The sequence below is a fragment of the Onychostoma macrolepis genome, chromosome 23 (genome assembly GCF_012432095.1).
Source record: "Onychostoma macrolepis isolate SWU-2019 chromosome 23, ASM1243209v1, whole genome shotgun sequence".
NCBI classification, from domain to species: Eukaryota; Metazoa; Chordata; class Actinopteri; order Cypriniformes; family Cyprinidae; genus Onychostoma; species Onychostoma macrolepis.
Window position 1 is genome coordinate 21,986,614 of NC_081177.1, and position 21,848 is coordinate 22,008,461.

The 21,848-nt window shown below is 35.4% G+C and overlaps 1 protein-coding gene across 2 annotated transcripts in view; it reads left to right on the top strand.

The window, feature by feature from the left end:
* Positions 1 to 524: 524 nt before the first annotated feature.
* chl1a (cell adhesion molecule L1-like a) overlaps positions 525 to 21,848 on the top strand; it is a 66,129-nt gene continuing 44,805 nt past the window's right edge. Inside the window, exon 1 of one of the 2 annotated variants that reach the window (XM_058764349.1) lies at positions 525 to 648. The gene's annotated coding sequence lies outside the window, so the exon portion shown is untranslated. Of the gene's footprint in view, positions 649 to 21,277; positions 21,418 to 21,848 lie in introns of those variants that run through there. The other variant, XM_058764350.1, reaches the window with a different exon arrangement.

The window sequence follows — 21,848 nt, forward strand, 5'->3', positions numbered from 1 at the left end:
TTTATTTAATTTAAATTAATTAATTTATTTATTTGGTGAACTATCCCTTTAACACTTGGTTGTCAGTATAGTTTATATAAAATGGTTATTTTATTTTATTGTATTGCGATTATAAAACAATTATATATAATTGCTCAAATAGGTTGTTTATATTATATTATATTATATTATATTATATTATATTATATTATATTATATTATATTATATTATATTATATTATATTATATTATATTATATTATATTAAAGTTAATGAAATGCTGTTATGAGTTGTAAAATGTGCTGGCACAAAAATGTCTCCCGTAATGCCTTGAATTACAGTAGACTATTTATGATTATCTAGCCTAATCGTATTTATTTATTTAGGCTATGTATGTATGTAAAATGTAACATGTACAGTAGTTCAAGTTATTAGAGTTCTCCTTTCAAAAAAGTAATAAAATCCTCTCACAAACGTCTGTTTAGTGGTCGACGGTCGTTGTAGTTATTGGTGCAGCGCTCCTGTCAGTGCACGCTGATGGGGCGCGCGCGGGAGGGATGCGCTCAGTCACGGAGTGCGTGAAAAAGTTTGTGCGGCTCGCGTGTTGGTGTCATCCTGCTCATCTCTTGTGACAGGAGCCCGCTGGAGCTTAACGCCGACTGAAATCAGGTAAGGCACTTTTAATTAACAGGTGGGAGAATGAATAATGCAAAGGATCGATCATTTGTTACGCAATTCTTGATCTCAAAGTGCGTGTCACTTCTCTAACTCTCATCCGTCACACATGGGCATGAGTTTAATTCAGAGTTAACTGATGGCATGTTAAGTCATGACTCGAGAAACATCGTTTTGTTTATTCTAATTAATCTCTTTTACAAAAAGAAACATGCCTGTGCACTTTAATTATGTAACTGCAAAACACCTGCGTAGTCTTATATATTTAGCCTATTTATTATTAATGTACCCTATGTATGCCTATTTATTTATTAGTAATCCAGGTATTTATAGCAAAATAATTTAATTTATAGTGTGTTAACCAGGCTGCATGGAGGAGCAACCCAGTGAGTGTATTGTGAAGGTTGGGGCTCTTCTCATGCACATGAGAAAGAGGAGGTCGCTTAGGGCAGGGGCTGTAGTTTGTTCTCTGAAATCTGTCTATTCAGGCTGCTGCAGCTTTTCACAGAGAAATAGGTCGAACCTCTTTCATTGTGACCCAACTTGACTGGGAATGGGTAATTGGCAAATCCAGAAATACTCAAATACCCTGCTGAGACCCTAGTATCAGACACAAGCTTTACATCGACACCACAAACATGCTGAAATACAAATGTATCTATAACAGTTCTTTTAATGCGACAGTACACCAAAACTCTATAGAACATTGGAGAATGAGGCCGTTTTTATCAGCATTTTATCTATCTATCTATCTATCTATCTATCTATCTATCTATCTATCTATCTATCTATCTATCTATCTATCTATCTATCTACCTCTGTGTGTGTGTGTGTGTGATTCTGAAGTCCTTTACACTCATGTTTTTGAAAACATGTATGACTTCCTTTCTTCTGTGGAACGCAAAATAATGTATTTTGAAGAATGTCTCAGTAATTGACCCCGCTGACTTTCAAAAAACATTTTTTCTAAATATTTAATGTGTGATTCATTTGTGAAAACATGTTATTCAATATTTTAATGTGTGACAATATTTCAAATGATATGATCATGATATGAATGCAATTTTGGAGCAGTGCAAGGATGAGAAAATGATGACTGAATTTCCATTTTGGGTGAAGTAACCCTTGCAGAATAACCCTCTAAAGACAAGACAGCAATAAACACTTACATAGCATACAAAAAACAAAACAGTTTGAACAATGATTAATCTCTACCATTATATTCTGAAGCCTTTCAGCTGCACTATACTGGAGTCTGATGCACATAAATACCATATAAACCTGTAATCCAATTTATCAACATCTATCTGAACTCCACACATCCCCCTATGTCTGCCGCCACCTGCAGATTTTCTCCTAGGTAATGTCTGTGTTTGGATTCTTGCACCGTCTTAGGGATAAACTTCTTTGTGTGATTCCTGCTGTGGTGAGAATAGATTTGGGGTGATTTTCTAAAAGTCAGTGGGCAGTGGAGACTGTGCTGTTCTTCGTAAACACAGAGTTAATCCCACGAGGCACTAGGGCTGAGTGCCCACTTAATGGCCATTTAACATTTAGCCAGTCTCCAAGTGCACAGGCTGTTCATTATAGACCGAACAGTCTTTAAGTACATTGATAAATATCTTTTTGTTCTATTTTGTAATTAAATTTTTTTTAACCTATTTATAACAACAAAACTGTGATATTTGGGTTGACAGAGCTTTGCTATGCAGTTGCTGAGATGTTGTGGGTGTTTTTAGCACATTATTATGGCATTTTATAGGGTGGTGGGGGAGGTTTTGAGGGTGTTAGTAGTTGTTAGGTGGTTGCTTAATGGCCCAGTCAAAAGAGCCCACCACCAAGTCTTCAGAGGCCTATGCCACGTAGCCTGTTTAGCTGGCTAGCCAGGTAAGTTTCAGGGTGTATTCACACCAGGAAAGTCCGCTAGTTCACCTGCTTTGGTCCGGACCAAATACAATTTAGAATTTTTTTTTTTTTTTTTTTGGTGCGGTTCGCTTTCACACTGCCCTTTTTGCAAGTGAACCAGAAACTGTAAACAAAACCACACGTGCGCTTAAGGTCATCCATTCATTGGTTCATCCATTCAACTGTACCAGAGTTCGTTTGGAAGCGGACCGAGACCACCTCTTCAGCTGGGCCTCGGTACGGTTGTTTGGTCCGCACCCGAGTGCGATGGCTGTATTCACACCTGCCCAAAAGATCCGCACCAAGGGGGGAAACGAACTTGAGTTCGATGCAATCGAACCAAACAAGACAGGTGCAAATACACCCTCAGTTTAGCATGAAAGTGGCTCAGGTTTAGGCACCATGAAAGTCCTCCAGATTCTCTTGCTCCAAATGAATCGTGACTACATCAAAAAAGAATTTCAAAGACGGAAATTATACATCCTCTTTCCTTGAAGTCCTTTCTTCCTGCTGTGTTAGTGCGTTTAAATTCTTCTCATTTTCCAATCTCTTTCAATCTTCTGCAGAAGAGAGAATTGAATTGTGATGACTTTCACGAGAAATGAATCGTAGTTCAGTCGTAGTTCCTCTATGTTTCAAGGCATGTGATTGGCTGGTTATTATTGATGTCATGCAAAGTTGTTGATGAGTGTCATATTGACAACAAAACATAATTGGATTGGTTTGATTTTTTTCAACTCTAAAGTAAAGTAAATAACCTTGAGTTTGTTCAGCCACCATCATGGTATAAACCCCTGATCACTTATACAGCAGTGACCAGATGTCTCCGTTTTCTGGGGACAGTCTTAAGTTTTTGGTGTCTTATCCCCAAAAATGTCACCAGTTTATAGCACGTCTAAAACAGCCTGCAAATATACTGCAAAAAACTTGACCAACATACTGTATCCCTCTGCTTACCAGAGCAATAGTGTAGAAATTATATTTGTAGAAAGCACACTTTGTGCTCAAAATGAGCATAAAAAACAAAATAATAAGCCCAATTAGGGAGAGTAAAAATCCATTTCCAAAAGCACACATAAAATAACACTTGTTAAGTTAGTAATTAAAAAGTAATTTCAAGTAATTATATTCTAGAGAAAATTGTAGCGCTCCAAACAGGAAAAAAGTCTTGGTACTGCATGTCCTTGTATTACAGGTGCGTAGAGCAAATGGTATACTTGAGAATGAGCAAAAAGGATGGCTAACCGCACACTGATCCACTCAACACTGGAAAAGTCTGCAAAAACATGTTGCCAAAAGTGCAAAGTGCATGCGAGTTAAAAACAGCTAGACACCAGCAAGCAAACATTTCAGCACATCGCTATCTGAAGAGCACTGAAGATAGCAATGTGCTGAAACTGGTGCTTGCTGGTGTCTAGCTGTTTTTAACTCACATGCACTTTGTACTTTTTGCACGATGCAATTTATAAAATAAAAAAAATGTTTACAGTTTTGAGTGGTACAGTGTGCGGTTAGCCATCCTTTTTGCTCATTCTCAAGTAATTATATTCCACATCTCTCTGAAATGCTTGATTCTGACGGGTCATTCGCAACATTCTGAGTATCTCAACTCAACCCTTCTTTCATATCGGCTTTATCAGACTGCAGACTTGCTTTCTCTTGTTTCATACAAACACAACTTGTACCATCTTAATTGCGGCTCACTTTTCAACTATATATAAAATGAAATCGGGGAATTCAGTATTAATATTACTGTTCATCTTGTTGGCTGGACAATTGTTTTGTGAGGGATTGTAACATAGTAAACGGGTAGGATTTTAAAACACATCAATATTTCCATACAACTGCACATTATCCCGCACATTATCCATCAAATCTACTTGCTAGGAACTGTTTTCCTTGAGCTAATAAAATATTTCAACTCAAATCAATATTTCGTTACTTACTGTATGTGGCAAGAACCCGTACAATAAGTGGGATCATTTTGGTGATGTCATGGTTTATTCTGAGATAACATACATTATCCCTTAATTTAAAAAAACAAACAAACATAAAAATATATATATTCACCTATTTTATAAATAGATAATAATAATTGACATTTCAATTACATTATGACCACTAAACAAGGAAATGTCCCCTATTTCCTTTTTAGAAATCTGGTCACCTTAAAGGAATCACCCAGAAATGAAAATTTTGTCATCATTTACTCACCATCATGTTGTTCCAAACCTATATGAGTTTCTTTCTTATGCTGAATACAAAAAAAAAAAGATATTTTGAAGAACAAAACAGTTGTTGGTCTCCATTGACTTCCATAGTAGAGAAACACTATGAAAGTCAATGGGACCATCAACTGTTTGATTACCAGCATTCTTCAAAATATCTTCTTTTATGTTCAACATAAAAAAAATACAAAAAACTCATACAGGTTTGGAATGACATGGTGGTGAGTAAATGATGACAAAATTTTCATTTTTGTGTGAACTACCCTTTTAATTTGTACACAGTATTATCTTATATTTTTAAAAAGTTAGCTTGTTTGTTAAAGTGTAAAATCAAGCTCAAAATGTCCTTGATTTGTATATAAACCAAAAGAGTTTCCTCTAAGCTACTGTAAATGGGTTGTGGTGAGACACATTAACAAAGGAAAGTCCTAGCTTGTTGATATTCAGACAGTGCAAGTATTCTATCTTGTTAGTATTCCAAAGTTAGCAAAAAGAGGGAGTTTTTCTTAGGATTTTTGAGCAAAAGCACGCTTTTACATATGGCTTTCTCTCAGACAGGTCTGGTGTATAGTGCTGACAGTGTCCTGCTGTGGGGTTCACAGTCAGAGCTCTGTGTCCACTGGGGCCTATTAGGGAACTCTTCCCCACAGGACAGTGAGTAACAATAAAGAGGTTCTGTATTTTTCATTCTTCAGATGAATATGAATCATCACTGAGCCTCTCTAACAAACTGTTTGTGAAAGGGGTTGTTATCTTGAGATCTGGTGGAACTAGCGATTTGGCGTGGCCTGCATTTACTGTCGATCTCTGCTTTTGAAATTTTGGATGCTTTGGATGTCAATTATATTTTCTGGCTACTGTTGGGCGTTTTGAAGACTGGTTTTGCAGCATTCTCTCTTCACATCTGAAGCCATAAAACACGTTTTCTTTCTAAACTGATTCTAACCTCCTTGTGCAGCCTGATGTATCCACACAATCCCCATTAGTATTTGTGAAAATGAATAACATTAGAGATGTGCAAATGTTAATGAATCCATTGAGCTTCATGGAATACTGCATTCATGGTTTGATATGTATGGACATATTTCTACACATAAGATTTGTTCCTCCATTCAAAGACGCACACAATGGAACGGAATAGAAAGCATTATTTCTTAAGAATGTCTCATAGTCCCTTGTTACATTTCCGGGGTTCTCAAAAGCAGAAGTCATCATAGTTGGGTGAACTTCTATAGTAGTAACTGGAAACTACAGCAAATATAATTTTTGCATTCAAATTATGATTTGAATCGCAGTCAAATTATGATTTCAGATTATTGATTAACAAAGACTAAATAAAGTATTGATAATAATGTATGGTGTAAGGACACCTCAAAACACTTTTACCATAGTGCATGACTTTTAGACTGCAACATATTGATTTTTGCTTCACGTAATCATTTCTATGTGTATGACTTTTCTAATGTAGTAAATATGCTCAGCAGCTCACCTGATACAGCAGTTTGAAGTGCATGCATGAGTCCTGTGAAGCACAAGTCACAATAAAAGAGCTAAAAATACATGATTGCTTAAGTATATGATTTTTTCTCATGTTTTCTTTTGTTAACACTACTGGTTAGGTTTAGGGTAGGGTTTAGTTTAGGTGATATATTATTTTCCCCTTAAATAACCTTTTAGTGCCACTTACCGGACATTTGATTCCCAAACTGCAGCATTAATAAACTTGGAACATTATAAAATGTTGCAAAATTAATCTGTTTCTGATTTAAAAGGCTCTTTTACCATAATTTACTGGACATTTAACTTTTAAAGTGTTGTGAAACTATCTATTGTTTACTATCCATTGTTAACAGAACTTGCCAAGAAGCACTATGCATATGCTGGATAGGTATGTTTTAAAGCATGGCAACTGGCTTGAGTTGGTTTATGCTGGTCCGTAGCTGGTCATGTGCTGGTCCTATTGGCTTCAAACCAGCACTGTAAAAAATGGCTGTAAAAAAACAGCCAATTTCCAACAGTTAAATACTGTTATTTCAATAAACAGTTTAATTCTGTAAATTAACAGCCAAAGTCTCATAGATTAATCACTTGCTATAAATTTGCAGCATTTAACTGTAAACCCGTTGGCGCCTTTAAAAAAACTGTCTTGCGCTGTAAAAAGCAGCATGTGAAGGGTGGGGATTTTTTTTAACAGTCGTTTTTTTTTTAAGCGGTATACAAGATAACATCACAGCTTGCCTCTTCCCTTCACCTCCGTTGTTTTAAAGGACACGGTTCGAGGTAAGTTTGTCTTTTTGTTGTCGTTTCATTATGTTTTCCCACAACTTGTTAAATCACGTCTTTCGAAAGGTATTTGTGATTGTGCTACTTGGCGAATCACGTTTTGCAGGCAGTTCTTAAGGTCAGCCATTCTGCTAAGGTAAGTTAACTAGTTTTCTCCGACCTCCGATTTTTACAACGAATATACTTTGCTTGGTTATAAAGATACTATTTCGACATAAGCTCTATTTAATTTTTTAGAAACCCTTAAATCCACATCTATTTCTGATTCATGACGCTAATTTTAGATACCAGATGCTTAATTTACATGTAAATGTTACTCAATAAATTACACCAAGCCAATATAATCCACGCAAAAAAATTGTTTAATCTAATAGTGGAAGTACCTACTCGTATTTTATCGAGATTTACACGAAGGCCTTTAGAAGTTATATGCAAGAGGCATATTCAGAAAGTCGAAGAGGTCGTTACTGAAACGCGAGGCAGTGGCAGATATTTTTCACTGCTTTTTAGCGTGAATCACGTTTTGCAGACAGACGCTGACAGTCAACGGGTCAGGCTTTTCTCTAGCCAGTCTCCTCCGTTTAAGGACATGTATTCTTGCAAACTTTGTAAGCACTCATGCAGTACCATCTGTGCATTTGTGAGGCACATGCGAGTACACAGACATGTTCCCAATGTAACTTTTAGTTGTGCTCTGCCTGATTGCAACAGAACATTTCACAAGTTTGAAGCTTTTAAGAGTCACAGCTATAGACATGGAAAAGGCAAAACTGAGATTAGTTCAACATCCTTCACCTCGTTTGAGCTAACGTGTCATGTTGAGTTATGTCAGGCTAGTTGTGAGACATTGAAGTGACACTGAGTAAGTTTTTTATTTTTAAGTTTTTTCTATTAATATACATGTATATTTATTAATACCCTTAGACGATTCATTGGGATAAACCCTGAAAAAGGCACGAAGACCAGCAGAGGCAAGGTTCGTGAACAAGAAGACAGCTACTGTCAACCCCAAAGTTGCATCCCTTCTAAAGAACTTCATCAATTTCGAATGGGATTTTGTCTAGGTAACTAAACTTAATTGACCCCTACCACTTACATGTTCTAGCTTCCTGAGAGTTACAATCTCTAATCTACATTCATATTCAGTGGTAAGAGTGTACATTAAACCTTTGGAAATGTTTTTTTTTTCTTTTCTGTATTAATATTACCTAAAATTGCATCTGATCACATGCATAGACAAAACACAAGGAGCTTCAACTAAACATTCACAGTGATTTAGGAAAGTTATGTAAACTTTGGGATTACCTTGTTATCTTGATGACCCACAACTTTTTGGGATAATTTTTTAGTTCTGTGTAAAGGGATAATTCCCCCAAAAATGAAAATTCTCTCATTAATTACACACCCTCATGTTGTTACAAACCCATAAGTCCTTTGTTCATTTCAGAACACAAATTAAGATGTTTTTGATGAAATCTGAGAGCTCTCTTGACCCTACATAGACAGCAAGGTTACTACCACTGTCATGGTCCAGAAAGGTGCCAAGAACTTCAACAAATTAGTCCATGTGACAGCAAGTGTTTTTTTGCGCAACAAAAAGTATTCTCGTAGCTTCATAAAATTACGGTTGAACCACTGATGTCACATGGACTTGCTGTCTATGGAGGGTCTGAGAGCTCTCAGATTTCATAAAAAATATCTTAATTTGTGTTCTCAAGATATACAGATGCTAGATCAATTAATTATTCACTCCTTTCTGGCTAACTAGAAAACCCAATAACTTTTACACACAGCTGAACTGTCCGGTCATGTCTTGACCTTCAGTTGTGTTAAGATTGTGTTTTGTCAGTTTTTCCCTCCTCTACTGTAACAAAAGAAAAAAAAACAAAACAGTTCATTAACCAGCATTTTAATTTTCTGAGGAATTAAAAAGTTTTTCCAGAGTGTACGAGCACTAGCTTTTTTCATGTGCTATATTTTGTCTCTAACATTTTGAAAATGTTTTCCCTCTCCAGACCCGGATGTCCTGTCAGGTCAGAGCCATCAGAAGCTGGAGTGAGACATTTTTTTCGACTACTGGTTTGGTTAAATGTTTGGTTGGCTATGTGTTCCCATCAGACTTGCACTTAGTTTCATACCAGATTAAAACAACAACAACAACAACAAAAACTTCTTCTTTTTTTCTACTGTATTTGTATTTGTATTTGTAGTTTTTCTTTTTTTTTTTTTTTTTACTCAGGGGTTCCTTTAATTGCACGTTTTCTCTGTGATGCTGCTTTTATTGTTAAACATACTGTTAAATGTTTACACTTAAAATACTGTTAAAAGATTGTAATAAGAGCCAATTTAACAATGCTTTTAGTTGTTTTAATAAATGGCAAATGAAGCACTATATCAGTCTATTTCTCCTTTTATTTTCTTTACACTAGAGATGTTAGGATATCAGACAGAGTAAATAGGAAACAACTTGTATTGTATTTCACAATTATAGCTGCCATTACTGTGAAATTATAGCACAGTCATAAAATGTAAAACAGTAATTAAATTGTAGAATTATGAGAAATCTCTGGAACCATTGCTGCCAGTACTTTACTGTAAAATTACGGCACAGCCGTAAAACAGAAAACAGTACAGAAACTGTAAAATTACGGTAAATCACTGGAACCATTGCTGCCAGTACTTTACTGTAAAATTACAGCACAGCCGTAAAACAGAAAACAGTACTTGAACTGTAAATTAACAGTAAATGGCTGGAACCACTGCTGCCAGTATTTTACTGTAAATTTACGGGGAATTTTTTTTACAGTGAGCTCAAACCAGCTGCCATGCTTCAAAACATACCTAACCAACAAATGCTGTTTTTATTTCAACAGGGTTGGGAGATAAACACTTCAGTTAATAGGTTATTGGTCAATGTCAGTAGTTGCAGTATTGGCCTATCAATGGGATTGACAGATATATCTGATATATCTGTTTTTAACTTGACATGATGCTCAAAAATAGCGTTTAAATACAGTATGTAAGATAAAACCTATAGTAGTCAATGACTAGTCAACCATCATGACCTAATCATAGTTTTCATTGTCTATCTTAAGGTACATCAATATACATGTAAACATTACATATACATTCCTACGGCTTCTAATAGCATTTCATTTATTATATACGAACAGCAATTTTTTGCTTTGAATCTCTTTGGAGTAAGCATTATACTGATTTTCTGTCATCAAAGTGAGTAGATGGAAATGGGGTCATGACTTCTCCTGCTGGCCGTAGCTAATGTAATTACCATCTCACATGGTTTCCACGGCTTTCCATGGCACTTCTGAGGAGAGGAAACAATATTCTATAACGATGCCACCCATTGAGCGAGATCTGGGCTGCTCTGTCTCCAAACACACACGCAAATACAAATACACACACGTACAAAAGACACCGACTCCCAATGTCCTGTACACTCTTTGCAACCCACTTGGAAAACATCCTCCCCATTGACAGGCACAATGGCCTACATTCCTTTTAAGTGCGTATGGACATGGTTTGCTGGCACTTCTAGTGTACTTCAGTCCAATTCAGTCTGTCTCACACAGCTCAACAGAAGTTCTCACTGTGTGTCCCAATATAGAATAACCTTTCTCACTCACACTTCCCTCTGAGGGAACACACATGACACTCTCAAAATAATACCACTTTTTCGCCTGACCGCCCTCCTCCCCATATAGACAATGTTGCTCTTACGCTGGAACATGAAGTAGATAAGTTTTCCGCTTGTCCCTAAGACATTCTTCTCTTTTGGCGTGATACATATGACTCAGTCAAATCCATTGAGGGTACAGAGACGATAATTTGATAGTCACACTCTGGTTCAAATGAAAGACTGTCGATTCAGATGCTAGTTATCTCACATATTGCCCAACGGGAGCAACAAAAGATGTCAGTCATCACAGAATAGGAAAGTAAAGAACGTGGCTGCTACTAAGAGACATTTTTACAGGTTACTGCAGGTTATGTTAGGCGTGACCTGGTTTATATTAGATCAAAAAAGCTTCACATTGCATTGATGTTTTAGTGTGTGAAAGAAGGCAAATGTTGCTTAGATTTCTGACTAACTTTTTTTTTATCCATTCGTGAATCTTTTATCATTTCAGGTCTGTTCCCCAGATCTATTCCTTTTATATCAAGCTGAATAATATTCATATGCTAATGAGGCCCCTCTCTTGGGGTCCCTCTTCTCAATCTAATCTCACTAGCACCTCCTGAAGTGTGTGTCGCTCACAGCCCCTTAACACCTGTATTCACTTTCCTGTCGCATAACAGACCACATTATGTGATGAGAAAAGTCAGTTAGAGCAAATTTACACCTAGCAGTGTTAAAAAAATTATTCAACAGAAATGTTTGGATAAACGTTTTTTATGTGTTCTATTGCTTTAAATTCCAAACAAAATATATTCATATCTAAAATGAAGCAGGAGAGGACATGTTTACAGTGATTTTTACCATGGTTAAGTGCTGGTCTTTATCACAATGCAAGAAAACAAACAAACGAACAAATAAATAAATAAATTAGTGGTGTCAAAATTAGCGCGTTAACGCAGGCGATTATTTTTTACAGTTTAACACATTAAAAATATTTAGTGCAAATAAAACAGAGGGCGGGGCTAGGGTTGGCCACCCCACTCTGCTGTTTCAGTCTCTCTTTTTTTCTTGTCAAGAAGTGCATTTATTTAGTCACAGAATGTCTTAATGAGCACATCAAACGGGAGATGTTTCAGATACGCGCTCCAACTTCACTTCAGGACCAGGCGCGAGTCAAACGAGCACGGAAACGGTACTGTGCTGGTAGTGCGTGCTCTTCAATTGCATCCTGCACAAAGTATCTTTTCATATGAAAGCATGAATGAAACTACTTGAATGTCGTGGACAGTTAAGTCATTAAGTTATCAAAAGGGCGGTTAAAGCTTCCTTAAAACTATGCATGCATGTTATATATTATATATGAGTCACATTTAAGAACATGTCTCTGAAATGGTTTTCAAAACTGTCCTGGAGCAGCCCAGCAATGTCTCCCTCATCTAATACACCCAATTCAACTCGTCAGTTCATTAGTAGAGACTTTAAGACCTGAAGTGGGTTAGAAAAGGTGAAGAGACTTGAGAGAAAATAGATGCTTGTCAGATCCGCGTCACGTTCAGTAGTGGCAGCTCTTAAACCCGAGACACACAGCACAATTTTCGTCTGTCCCAGACTAGACGAAAGATAGGCATCGTGAAACAATTGTGGTGAATCAGAAATTGCCACGATTGTTTCACGATACCAGTCTTTCGTCTGGTCTGGGACAGCCGAAAATTGTGCTGTGTGTCTCGGGATTTAAACCAATAGCAGGCAAATAAATAACCCAGCTGCTGTGATGTCTGTCCATCAAAGAAAAAGAAAAAGAGGAAATCAATAACTTTTCTAGCTGTAAGGATTTATCTATATTTAATTTACGATTTAATGTTTGATAACTTAAATTTCAATTTCTGTATATTTCTGCTGAAGGACACAGGTAAATATGACATTTATTATAATGGGATTATGTGAAGATTGTTTTAAGTACACTTAAATTAGAAGTTTTTTTAAAAGTCTAATAAATGTTAAAATTGATATCTCAGTTATACTGTTATGTTGAATGGCTATAGTCAATGGTTAAATATTAGGGGGAAAAACAATTTTATAGAGGTATCAGTAATACTGGCCTTCAGTCATAAAAAAAATAAACAAATATTAAAAATATACAGTCTTTGTTGTTTGTACATTAATTTGAAGATTGGATATAAAATTATTGCAATATAAAAGTATATTTAAAAACTTTCAAGACATTCAAACAAGGATGCATTAAATTGATAAAAAGTGAAAGTAAAGACAATCATAATGTTACAAAATATTTATATTAAGTAAATGCTGATTTTTAACTAAAATTGTTATCCGTTTAATATTTTTATGTTATCCACAAAAATATTAGGATTATTATTATTTTTTTGCCATCACATGAATAAATTACATTTTAAAATGTATTCAAACAGAAATTGATTATTTGAAATGGTAATAATGTTTCACAGTATTACTGATTGTACTGTATTTTTGATCAAATAAGTACAGCATAAGAGGATTTTCTTTCAAAAACATAAAAAACCCCAAACCCTTCTGAATAATGTAGCCTATTTCACTTCAAACATGGCTGATACTTTGACCTTTTAACCTTCTGAATTCAGTTATTTCAGTATGCTAATATGCATTAAATTCACATGCTTAATTCAGTACTCAGAAAAGAAGATGAAATTCAATCAACTTCACATGATCAATACATCTTTTTCCTATAAAGAAAGAAAGAAAGAAAAAAGACTTTCTGTCTAAAGCTCTTTTTGCCATTAAAATAAATATGTCCTGAAGGTATAGATTTAGATGAAAGACTGGACTTATCACAACACTGGGCCTTTTCATAGTTTAGCTAATCATTAAACCATTTAAACATTTTTCACTTATTCTGTATTGCAATTATTCCATTCCATTTACTATTATAATTATTCCATTCAATTTAACCTTCCTAATAAACACTGCATATTTGTTTTTGAATCATAGCATACTGCAGCACTTATGGGAACAACATTACACAATAAGTGTAGATTTGTTTCGGCACAGACCTTGCCACTTGAAAGATTAAGTAGGTGAAGTGTGGATGTTGTTTGGGAATATGATTGCTGGGTTGGGTGTTTTCCGCGACAAGCTGTTACATGTGGCAAAAATGATAACACTGTGTGAAGCCTCAGGGATTTCTGATTACTCACCACTCTCATTCTCTCCCACAGTGTCTCATTCACGCACGCAGACACACACCCTTCACATTTACAATGCATGCAGATTCAAGCTGAAACACACGTGCGTTCAGAATATATTTTGAGACAAAGGTATAGAAATACCTTTTGAGTTGGAGTGTGTAACACATATTCTTCCATTGTCTGAGCAGAATTGTCACTGAACTATGCTATTCAAAGGCAAGTTTCTGTGATAAAATGAAAGGAAGATTCAAGGTGTAGTGTGAACTAAAGTTTAAGCTTCATTCTCATGCTAATTAAGAGGATTTCTTCACTGTTCCCCACCTGACTTCTCAGGTTTGGTCCATATTATAATTTCTAACCATATTTAATAATTACCTTCTGAAATTAGTTTTTGCTCAAATTTAGTTTGCTTCTCTTCATATCAGAGGTTTTGAAGTGTATACTGACATCTACTGGCCTGGATGCATGAAGTTTGTTAACGAACAGATGCCTCTTCACACTGAAGCTGTTTGTTTGTCTTCTGTTTAGTTCCTTTTCATCTTTTTTTTCTTCTCCATATTACACACATTCATGTGGACATTTTTGGATTAAATCTGAACATATTTTGATAAAAATAAGAATTAGTTATTAGTAATTTGGACTGTTGCTTGGTCATGTGATCTCAATATGGCGGCTCCCTTGATTGGGAGACCTGGGGCCCGTTTCAATAAGGAGGTTCAACCAACTCTGAGTTTGAACTTGAACTCTGAGTTGACTCACCGTGAGATGGGAAACTCAGAGTTTTCGGTTTCAGGACGGCTGAATTGTGTTAGTTCATTCAACTCTGAGTTTTATATTCAATCTTCAAATTAATGTACAAACAACTCTTAGAGTTATATATAAATACTAAATATCTTAAACACTAAATACTAAATATCTTAAGTTATTTAAACATCGCTTACGCTTTAAAACGGGGGAGGAGACCGAAAGAAACTCTGGGTTTATTGAAGAAAACCTTCTCCCGACCAGCTTAGGTTCACAGAGTAAGTTACCATGGTAACTGACTCTGAGTATAAGTTACCTCTCTTTCAGAAACGGGCTTGACTTACACTGCTTTCTCGGGTTTGACAACATTGTTGCCAGATTGGGCGGTTTTGAATTTGATTGTGTAACTCTCAAAACGTGAATTACACCCGTTGAGGGAGATGACACGAAGGATATCACTGCAACTCTGAAATCAGAGCGCAGTTAAATTATTTAATCAAAATCTATTCTATACGATCCTGTCTTTTATCTTTTAAACAGTCCATATTGGTATATCCTTTAAAGCTGCTGGACTTGTTTTGACTGTGCAAAGTTCTATATTATTTTCAATATGAACTTCACAAAGACTTAGTTCTGTGTGAAATTAGCGACACGAAGGTAAGAGCATTATTGTTGTTAAATTTTTTTATTGTTGGATTATCATACAGAATGACACAGTTTTGACTGTCATGGTGTGTGCATGAAGGAGTGTGAAATACCTAGGCTAGAATTACGTTGCTTATTCTGATCACTACTGGGCACTTTTTTTGCATTTAAATTCTTACTTGTATTGAAAATGATGCATGTGTTTTTTGAGGGTATCGGTTCATTTCTTGATTGACGTTTTGACAGTGTCTGCTTGCATATTTTAATCATATTTGGTAGTTCTCTTTAATGTATTTGCCCCGATTTGATCCATGGGAAATTTATCTAGCATTATATTTATATTATTTTGTCGTCATTATTTCGTTATAAGGAGTTAAAAATGGTTCTTATCAACCTTGATTTACATTCGATCACATTATTTTAAACATAGACATTTAAAGTTTTGGGCGGTTTTTGGGCAGGTTTTTGTGAGCTTTTGGGCTGGAAATCTTCCATTCAATCTGGCAACACTGATTGAAAAACCTCCCATTTTGAAACGGAAAACCCAGAGTTTCCCTTATTTCAGGGTTAATATACTCAGAGTTTTCACTTAACCTCCTTTCTGAAACGGGCCCCAGCTCCATGTAAAATCACTTTTAGAAAACAACTTTTTCAATAAGTTTTCATTTCTTTTGAGTAGGGGTGGACGACATAACGTTAGACACGAACGTTAACTGGTAGAAATTGGTCAACCGGTGTTTTTGGATTATCATCTCTATCGCGGTTCAACGCTCATGTGACGTTGCTCTGCTACATGATCACGAAAACCACAGCCACAAAAGCAGTCATGAAACGGAAAACTGTTTGCAAGTGCTTTTAAGCAGCCCTAACCCTAACCCGCAGTTTAAAAAGAAGTTGATGCAATGCAATCAGCAGCGAAAGAGAACTCATTTTGCTATATACGTGCACTGTCTTTGTCAAAATGCCAGTCTTTGCAAGTATCCTTATACACACAGTAATTTAGGCTTAAGTGAAAGCAAACAGCTGAGAAAGAAAGCACATTTGTAACAGTATATTGGATCCGGGCAGCTCTTAAAGTGACAGCAGTCTAATATTCCTGTAGTCTGCCATTCATGTTAATCAGATAACAAAAGAGAGAAAATGTGTCACTGCTCTTGACTAAATCACTTTTGTAACTTTAATAAGGAGAAATATATATATGTAATTTACACAGTGAAGAATATTCAGTGTTTTATACATTTAATTACTTCATACAATGTATATACTAGCGTTTCTTATATGTTCTACTGTAGTTTTTTTTTTTGTCCTATTGCTTGTAATTAGTTTCTTATTCTTTTTAATTTGCTGACTGTTTACTTTATTACCGAATAGATGGGGTAAATTTGGCTTCTAACTTTTATGGCTCTATTTTAAGTGATTGTTTAAACTTAACACCTTCATCAGCATCTCCTTCTCTATTCATCCTGCTTACTTGCTTTGTTTTCTTTCTTTTCTCTCCCCCTCTCTCTGTTCACTTTGGGTCTGACCTGACACACTGCAGTCCTTCTAGACCTGTTGTTAATGGGGTCTTTCAGCAAACCACCCAGACTAGAACAAACACACTCATTCATTCGTTTCCAAAATGCTAATGCGGCTGGTTCCCGACACATTTTCAAGGAGTTCCCATGTCATGGCATGGTGTAATTCCTCACATAGACAGCCATTAGTGCAGGCAGCCAGTGGCCAACAAGGCCCTGACATAGACTGGCCCTAGTGGCCCCTGGTAAACAGGCACCTAAACACCTTTGGCAGAGACAAGGAAATGCAGCTCTATTTCTTAAGTGCTTGAAGGTTATAATGGTGCAAGGGAGTTTTAGTAGTTGCTTTTAGTAGAGAAGTCACTAAACGATAATCCTGTGGTTAATCAGCATTAACCCTTTACGGTAGGTTGTAGCACACAATTTCCTTTTCTTCTAGTCAGAGAAACTACATCAAACTGCATTGTTGTTTGGGCTTCAATAATATGCTATTTTTTGGTCATTATAGGTATTTTTAAGACTCCGAAGGTATTTCTGGAATTTATATGAAATTACTATATAGCAACTCACGTGTCAATTCTAAACCAGAAAGAAACTGCAAAAATGGGAATTTTATAGTTAATGTTGCACAATTATATTAATGCAGTTATTTATTAATTTCCAAGCGTTTATAGAATTAAATATAATTATGAGAGGCCAAGAAAAAGAATGCACAATATTAATAATTTTAATATTGAGTTTTTAATAATTGAATTCTAAATGTTTGAATATATCAGTTCATAAAAGAATTACTCTTTAATTAGAGCAGAAATTATTATTATTATTATTATTATTATTATTATTTGAAATACTCTGTGTAATAATGTTATAATTACAAAGACACAGCAAGTAACACATTCAATTAAACATTCAAATTTTAAGTGAAATTTTGAAACCCTATACTTCAGTAATCTTTGCTTTAACATTCTTTTTTCTACATTGTCATATTTCTATTTTGATAAGACTTTTATTGTTGTTATTGGGGCTATTTAATATTAAAAAAAGTGGAAATTCCCTGGCTAGAACATAATGCATACCATATTAAAATATTTTATGTACTGAATTTATCGTTGTCTTCAGTGTTGTGGAGACACATCTGGTTTTAACTCTTGAGTCTTGCGTGAATTTGATTGATAGGCAGTGGTTTCCTGTTTATCTGCTACGGGGTTCCGTCATAACATGTTGTGAAGATAATAATTTAAAAAAAAAAATTAATGTTTGGGATAAATCAAGAACGAAATGCTTAGCAAGTTGGGGCAGAATGCTGGCATCCAGATTTTTACAGCTGATGATCTTAATTCCATCATAGAACAAGGAGCTTTGAGTTCAAAGCTAACACGCAAGTTCTTTTTGTTCTCTCTGTATATAGCACTCTTATCTGAAACACACCAGCACAACACAACAGCTTCTCTGGAACTTAGTCCTGGAGGATCCTTTGAAAGGCCCATTCTTATCACCTGTACTCCTTTATATTTGAGAAATGAACCAAATGTTTATGAGATCTGAATCTGGCCTCCTGATCCACACAAAACGTTCATTTCTCAGTCATAGTCTTGTTTTGTGTACACAGACAGTGCAGACCCATCAAATGAAGAAATAAAACTAAGAGTTTCTTTTAAAGAGTCAGGTTTCATAACCTCAAGCCAGATCTGATATTTCTGCTTTCACAGTTTACATTCTTATCTCTAAGTAACGTGTGTCTATCTTCAAATCAAAGTATCTGGCCCATTATTAATTAAAGTTCCTTTCTTGTGATTTCTTCACATACTTATTGTTTTTTAGAAGCTACATTAAAACAGTAGTCTTATTCTGTTTATTTATTTACATATTTAATCCGACTAAATCTGATACTAATTATATTTGGAAATAGGCCAAATCAGATTGAAAAATATTATATCTGGACAATTTCCACCTTGTAGTGAATGCATGCTCAGGAACGTGAAAAGTGCTTGTCATTAATATATTCGTGTTTATATCATAAATGAAGTTTTGTTGTTGGATAGTTCACCCAAAAATGAAAATTTGATGAAAATTCAAACTTCATGGGAACAGATTTGGTGAAATTTAGCATTACATCACTTGTTCACCAATGGATCCTCTGCAGTGAATGGGTGCCGTCAGAATGAGAGTCCAAACTGCTGATAAAAACATCACAATAATCCACAAGTAATCCACACGACTCCAGTCCATCATTTGAAACCCGAAGAAACACATCTATCCATAATATTGCTTTATCCAATGAAAAAGTCATCTAATCTGAATCGGGAGAGACATATGCACAAATCAAGCACCATTTAAAAGCAAAAACAGTTTAACTCAGTTCTAAAGAAATATGTTGGTGGATTTTGATGTGAGAGGACAACAGTGTATGGACTTTTCAAGAAGCATTATTATGTATTATGGACTCATATTTTGTCCAGAAGTAAAAGGGTGAACTATTCCTTTAATTAGCCCTTCCAAATCTCCTAAAGCAAACCTTAGTTTTTTGCAGTTTTGTGCATTTGGGAAAGGTCTATAATATCAATGAATTACATGTATTTTGCAGTAAGGATTTTATTACCACACATTTCATAAACTAACATCATTTAACTTATGAATAAAATCAGACTTAGCATTGCCCTACCTCAGGGTAGTATCTCATTTTTAGGTGTCTTTTTTTTCCTCTACCAAGACTGAGATTATAATATCTCTGCATCTTAATGTGAACTTGCATACAATAGTATGGAAATGTGGCAGTAGTTGCATAAGAGAGTCTTCTCTTCTCTGGCTGTGTGTTATTAAAATGATTAAAGCAGACAAGGTGCTGTGCAGGAGTGCTGACAGCCCAGGATGTTTCTGAATGGTAGCGAGATGAATGGGAGGTTCCGTCACTCTCTTCCTGTCTGTCCCAGATACTTCCCAACTTTCACTGCGTTGCTGTGAGGCACAGATTAAGAGCTCCTTCCCCTCCTCTCTCCTTCTTTCTCGCCCCATCATCTCTCTCCATCCTGCCATCCTAAACGATTGCTTGCTGACAGAAATGCTTGATGCATTTTACAAAATTTTGCAGTTAGCATTAAAAATGCTGTGTTGACTAAACTGTATGTGAATGGAAAGATGTGCAAAAATGGCAGCAGGTCTGGCCATTTGGGAGAAATAACACATGGACCAATACAGCGAAGTAATACAGACCATCACAGGCAGTTTTAATTGTGCTGTTGGAACTGTAATGTAGCATAGCAGTTTTCAAAAGTGGTTTTGCTTTAGTATCCAAATTTAACACAGTACTACAGTAAATGGTATGTAGAAAAAGTACTTAAAATGAAACAGACTTTTTAAATTTATTAAATAGTATAAAAAATAACTATTACATTTATAAATGTTTTTTTATAATTATAATATAGGATTTAAAAAAATTAAAAATGTATATATTTAAATGCAATGACAAACTAAGCAGAAAAAATATATAAAATCGTATAAATGCATTTTTAAATGGCTTCTTAATATTTTCAGTTCTGTTGACTCTCAGCAGCCAATAATTTAACACAAAACACACCGTAATCCTCACAAGCTTTGCCATTCAAGTGAACCCGCATTTACTGTAAGATCATGGTTCATGGAACGATCTTCTGTTATCTGGCATTGTTTTGTTCATGTTTTATGAGCATGAATAAATGGCACTCAGCCATGTTGGCATCAGCATTTAGTTTTTTTCATTCATATGCTTAAGACGCATTCTGCTGTGGTGCTCATGTGAGTATCGCAGGTTCCAACCTGCAGTGTACATCTTTATTGATGTTGATTTTTTTTCTTCTTATGTTAGGCATACATTTCATAATTATTTTAACTTTTAACAACTATTTCCCAATATAATAATGAAATAAACTTGATTAAATTATTTTAATATATTATTATTTAATTACTTGTAATATTTTCAAACTAAAGTTTAATTGAAAAATGTTAGTTAAATATTTCAGTAATTTTCTGTAACTTTCATTTATTACAACTTATTTTTATTTATTACTTTACTGTGTTCTCTGCAATATTATTATATTTACAAGGACAGCGATTAGGTTAATGAGTCTAACATCTGGAAAATGTTTAATAATGAAAGGATTTAGCGAATTGACTGGATAATGGGACACACCTCATGAAACTGGGATGTTTGGTCTCCTATCCCGACATTTAAACATTAACTCCATTATAAGATGAAGAAAGACATTAATGTCTTTGCATAAAGTCCCATTGGTCATGTCAGACTGAATTAAAATGAATTAAATGGACTTGTAGTCCAAATGCTTCCCTATTATGTAAGCCACTATAGCTTATCGTGATTCAATGATATTCTTTTGAAATGTTTTTTCTGGAAATAGGATAGGTAGCCACACGCTTCCCATTGACTTGCCATGCCTCTGTGTTTGTTAGCCCTGGAGTCACCTCCCTACTTCTGGTATTACTGGTTCTAGCTTTCCGTGAGCTGTCAGAGGTTTGTTATAATGTACATGAGTGTTTGTGCTCCAGCGAGTGGAGTTCATGCTTGTTTGGTCTGACTGTATCGGTGCAGGTCAGAGGGACCATAGTGTGTGAGAGAACGAGGATATCTGAAGGTAATTGGATCTGTCTGTTTTGCATCTTAGGCATTTTGTGGAACTGTTATTTTACTGCTTACTATACAGATAGTGTCTCTTTTGGTGTAATTTCTTCCTTTACGATGAGCATGCTATAAAACGTATGGTATGACAGTGTAACTTTGGAATTTTGGTAGCAAACATGCACATGCTGATTATATTAATGGGGAAAGAATGTAAAACTATAAACTAAAAAAATGCTTGGAAGCTGACATAGAAGTCATTTGCATGTTTCAACATGCAAATAACATGTTTCTTGCACATACACACATGTGTGCATTTCAACACTGTCCTGTCTCAGAAGGAATGCTGTTACATTTTGATCTGCATGCAGGATTCGTGACTGATCTGCTTTGACATTTGATGACAATATCAGTAAGGTCTGATAATTAGTTTTGATTTGTTTGCAT